Source organism: Vombatus ursinus, unplaced genomic scaffold (genome assembly GCF_900497805.2).
Source record: "Vombatus ursinus unplaced genomic scaffold, bare-nosed wombat genome assembly UNPS02011649.1, whole genome shotgun sequence".
NCBI lineage: Eukaryota > Metazoa > Chordata > Mammalia > Diprotodontia > Vombatidae > Vombatus > Vombatus ursinus.
The window spans coordinates 176,073-182,072 of record NW_020951427.1 but is presented as its reverse complement, the minus strand read 5'-3'; positions in this window follow the sequence as shown (position 1 = coordinate 182,072).

Below are 6,000 nucleotides of genomic sequence, written 5' to 3'. Positions count from 1 at the left end.
GAAATAATATTTGTAAAATGCTTAACAAACCTTAAAGCACTATATAAATGTTTGCTTTTCTTATTAATTATTAATGCAACATCCCTATACTACAAGAAGTAATTGTGAAGAATTCAAATAAGCATGGGATGTTTTCTGTGAACTAATACTGAATAAAATTACACATATAATGACTAAACAATATAAATAGAAAGAACAACAATGATCCACCAGACTGAATTCTGTCTAATTATAGTATCCAAGCTTGGCATTGAAGGAGAGATGTAAAAATGCACCTACTTTTTCTTTTTTAAAATATCTTATTTTTTCCCAATTTAATGTAAAATGTTTTAATATTTTTTTTTAATTTTTAATTACAAATTCTCTCACTCTCTCCCTCACTAAGATGGCAAGCAGTTTATTTACTTTCCTTCTTTGAAGCAATTGGGATTATGGGTGAGAAACATTGCATTTACTGTTAGATTCAGTTAATGTTTAGTTGAACTGATTTTTTTTCTTTTTTTTCTTCATTATAAGGGACAGCACTTTGGGTGGTGAGGGAAGGATATATTTGGAAATATAAACAAAAGATCAACTAAAAAAATGAACCGATGTGTGTTTTATGCTTGTGGTTGTAGGTGTTCATGACATTTAATGATGTGGCCATATATTATGGAGGAACCTGGAGGAGTGGCAAAAGGAATTATGTAAGTACTAATGAGGATCAGTTACAAGACCTTAATCTCCTTGGATAAGATGGGGTGGGGTCATCATATCGCCTTTTAGAGTGCTGAATTATTCCCTACAGCTTAAGTAAATAGGCGGTAATGCTAATTTATGGTAACCCTTGGGACATTGCCAACACAAACTACTTTATTCATTTCCAGCCTTCTATTTCCACTGCTCTGCTTTCCTATTGTCCTACTAAGTCATAATAATATTAGATACTCATCATACCACATTTTCCAGCCTTAGTATGAAGTTTTGTCATAATAGGGTATTAAACTCATTACCCCTGTCTAGTGCTTTTTTTGTGCCAGCTCCTACAAACAGGTCTGTCTCATATATACTGCATGAATTTTTCACTCACACTCATACGTAGAAGAATTATTAGTCCCAGTAACAGACTAATTGCTCAAGGAAATTAAATTGCTTTTATTACCTCTTTGCAGACTATACCATTTCCAAACCAGATCTGATGTGTTGTATTGAGCATGGAGAACAGCTGTTCATCTGAAATCAGGGGGCCTTGGAGAAAAAAAATGGTAACTAGAGCCAGTTCTCATCACCAATCAGACTTTAAGACCATTGAGGAGCATTCATTTTGGAGTGAGTGAGAAAAGATTATGACTGTGAGATATTTTACTTTCTTAGCTTTATTCTTTAAACCTTTCTTTCCTGTAGATTTGACTGGGTCTCTAATATGTAAGGGCCTCTGGATTAGCAAAGAAAACTAACAACTTTCTATGTCCTATATTAACATGGAACCCCAGGGGGAAAACAAACTTTATGAGGCCCAAGTATGGACCAGGACAAATCACAGCAATGGCATAGAATTAGATGCAATTCCAGATTCAACCAAACCAGAGTTATTGTTATCAGAACAAAGGTCAGGTTGCTGAAATAGGGCTATAGTTATGTAGGATTCATTTTCATTCTTCTTTCCATTTACTCCATTGTAAACTTTGTAGATAGTTTTCTTGGTTCTGCTTATTTCACCCTGCATCAGCTCATGTAAGTCTTTCTATGCTTTTTTGAACTTAAATACCAAAAAAGGACATGTCCATGCCAAGAACAGAATAAAAAAATGAGATTCAATATGAAACCATGAATCTATATTTCATACTGCTTTATTTTAAAAATTATTTTTTCTCTGAATTCTTTAAATTCATCTTATTTCCTTTTTTTGATGAGAATACTAGACTAATAGATCAAAAGAATGTTAAAGATATAGTTTATCTAGTTTTCAGCAACTATTTTATTATTCTCATATTATTCTCCTAGTTAAGAAGGAGAGATGTGCATTAGATAATAGTATAATTACATAGATTTGGAAATTGTCGAATGACCAAATCCAAAGACTCGTCATTGATGGCTCATGTGAACTTGGAAGGAGACTGCTAGTGGAGTGCTATAGGGATTTATACTTGGACTATGCTGTTTAACAGTTTTGTCAGTGACTTGAATAGAAATATAGATAAAAGACTTGTCAGATTTGTGAATGCCACAAAATTGAGAGGGATAATAAACATGTTGGATGACAGTATCAGAATCTAAAAAGATCTCAATAGACTGAACATTGCACTAAATATAATAAGATGAAATTTAGGTAGGAATAAATGTAAAAAACTTGGGTTTTTTTTTAAAATCACCTTCACACGCACAAAATGGAAGAGGTGTGGCTAGACAACATTTTGTCTGGAAAAGGATCTAGGGGGTCTTCAGTGACATAAGATCATTAAGAATCAATAATATATAGGAGAACAGGGAGTGATGCAGAGACTGGAGGTTGCAATGAAGATAAGAATAGGTTTAGGAGGACAGATGGAGATAGAAGTGGAAGAATAGGAGGTTGTATAATAAGGAAACTGTATAATATAAGGTTGTGTAATAAGGAAAATTTCAAAGTTCAGAATCATGTGGTGATTGGTGATAGTGAGGTCCAAGGTATTCCACTCCCTATTGGGGAGCTGACATAGAGTGCAGATAATAGGGATTGGGAGCTGAAATGGAGTGAACTGAGAGGTCAGAATGTTCAAGGTATTCTTTGTACAGGTGCTGCCCTCAGCTGCCAGTCATCCAAATACCTAGGCCTGAGACTAGGCCCCAGACATAGTTCATTATATATATAGATTATACATGACAATAGTTAGCCTCCATTTTTCTAAAAGAATATGATGAAATATAGCCTCATGCACAGTTTAATTTGAGCCTAACATTTTCTTTCCAAAATAGGTCAATTTATTTTGTGGTTTCAAATGTATGTATTGCTCCTCAGAATTGTCAAAAGGGAAAACAATAAAAATGTCATCTTCAGTGGGAGGAAAAAAGTCAATAATACATTATGAGAGCCAAGAAATCAAATACTTGGTCCTCTACTGTGTCATTGTCCCATCCCCACCAGAGTATTTTGTTCATTTCTGGGTACCTGTCACATTTTAAAAGGATGTTGACTAGCTGGAGAGTGTTTAAAGACGAACAGTAAGGATGGTTAAAGGACCTTGACTCCATACCATAGGAGGTAATGTCTGGCTTGGAAAAGGTGAGCTTTAGAGCATGTGGATGCTGTTGTCGAGTGTGACGATATGATGCATGTGAAAAGTTTTCCTTTGGGACAGGAATCATATTTGTTCTGCTTGATCCCAAAAAAGCAAAGTTAGGGAAAGTGTATAAACGCTACAAAGAGGCAAGTTTCAGCTTCATATAAGGAAAAACTTCCCAGTTAAAGCTTTCCAAAAATGGAATGGGCCATCTTTGGAGACAGTGGGTTTCTCCTTTAATTGAGAGGATTCCTCTTCAGGTATGTATTGGAGTAAGTAGCTGGTGATGTCTCTTTCAACTCTGAAATTCTGTGAGGCTGGCTAGTTCGGGCATTCAGAGATGATGACTGGTGTTGGTGGACACTTAATAGTCAAGGTTTTGTTGAAGTCAAATCTTTTTCTGGGTGAGCCTTTAGACTTCTCTTCAGTTGGAAATTCTTCTCACACTGAAGACACTGGTAGGGTTTTTCTCATGCATGTACTCATATGTTCAGTAAGTTTATGCAGCCCTTGCCACACTCCTTACAGGTAAATGGTCTTTCTTCTCTGTGCTAGCATAGGTGTTTCTTCCAGCTAACCTTGTAAGAGAAGCTCTTCTTGCACTCAGGACACTGGAAAGGTCTTAGCCCAGTGTAAACAAGCTGATGGACATTCTGGAAGTAGCATTTCTCACATTCACTGAACTGCACTTCTTTCTAGACAAGATACTTTGGTTCATCTTATAACTGTTGCATTTCTTCATGTTATCTTTTATATTTGCAAAGCTTGTCACTGGTGTGGCTTCTCTTGTGTTTCAGCAAGTGGCCCTTCCTCTAGGAGATTTTCCCACAAAGACAGCAGGTGAAAATTAAGACCTAGGTTGAAAAAATATTTTTTGAATGAATACAGTTACCAAATGTTGTTGCTGCTACCCTGACAGTTTCCTTCACATTCATATGCTTTTGTCCATTGCTACTACAGCCACCTTTGTTCAGTCCCACACATCTTCTAGCCTACGGGACAAAATAGCCTCTTAAATGTTTTTCTGTGTTCTAATTTATCATCTCTCTAATCCACATTTCACACCAGTGGCAGAATAATCTTGCTGGTGCACTGTTTTGTTCAAAAAAATTTTGGTGACTCCCCACTGCCTACCAAGTAAAGTGTGAACTTCTAATTTAAAGCCTTCCACATTTTGGCTCTGACTTAACTTTCCATTTTTATTGCATAGTACCCCATTTCATATAATGAATGTTCAAGTCAAACTAGACTATTCTTCGTCTCCCATTTTCATTCCTTGCTTCCCCATTAATTGAAAGGTATCCCCATCACTATCAGCATCATGATCTTTTGAAGTTCCTTTCCTCAAGGTCTAGTTCAGGTGCCATTACATTAAGCATCCTCTCTCAGATCAAAATTATATGTATATGTATCTTGTTTTCCTCCCTCCCCGCGTCATGTTATAAGCTCCTCAAGGGCAAAGATTATGTTATTTTTAATCTTTGTATCCCTAGTGTCTGTCTGTCACAGTGTTATGCACATAGTAGGTACTTAACAAATGTTTTGTCAAACTGATTCATCCTTACCCAACCCATTTCTTTTTTCAAAAAAATTTTTTAATATCTTTTGTTTCTATTTCCCCCTATTTCCCTTCCATATCCTCCTTCCAGAGAGCCATCCCTTATAATGAAGAATTGCCTGACCCATATCTTCTGCCTAATTCAATAGTCTTGTAAAGCTAAGTTAACAAAGAAAGCAAATTTGTGTTAACTTTCTTAAGACTATAGTATTTAGAGCTGAAAGAGACCTTAACTATCATTGAATACAATATCCTCATTTTACAGGTGAGGAAACTGGGGCCCAGAGAAATTAAATGGCTTATATGAGATTAGTTAAATTAGTTAAGTAGCAGCGCTGGGATTTAAATCTTGGTCCTTACTTTTTCCATGGTACTATACTACATTTCATGGAAATTAGAATGTGAATCAATCAACAAATATTTATTTAGCAACTACTAACACAAGAGACAATGCTAGATGCTGTAGGAGATGAAAAGAAGTATGAGATGTTTTCCATTGAAGAGCTTACAATCTCATGTATTTAAGACACTTATTTAACTTATTATTTATTTGCTGAGTTATCACCTCCAGCTTTACCTTAACCTGTTCTATATATCCAAACCAATGACCTCCCTAGATACAGTTCAGTTCTTCTCCACCGATCCTTTTCTGATTCCACTGATCATAACTTTCCTTTCCCTCAACATGTATACAAGTTTTTATTATGATATGGCTATGTAATTTTGAGTTATTATTTTATAAATTGTATATTCTTCATTAAGAGGTTTTTGTAACTGCATATGTTTTTCAGTCTTGAAAACCTAAGTTATTCACAGGAGGACTGTATTAAGGATGTGGCCCCTACAATAAATCTTGGGGTATGAGAAAGTATATAATGATTTTAGAATGTGTGGGAGGATATTAAAATTGTTCCTGGTCCCTGGTATGATGGTATTTCAGGAACCTGGCTGAATCAAAGACAGCAAATGGATATAGTTTTAGTTTATATTTACATACTTTTCCACGGTTTGTGAAGCACTTAAACTCACAGCAAACCTGTGAGGTGGATAGTGTGGGTATAAATTCTCCTCATTTTACAGCTGAGGAAAATTGAGGCTCAGGAAGGCTAAATAACATCCATTGTGATGCAACTAATAAGTGATCAATTAAAGCTTTTAACTCAAGTCTTCTGACTCCAATCCTGTATTCTTCCAATGGGAGAG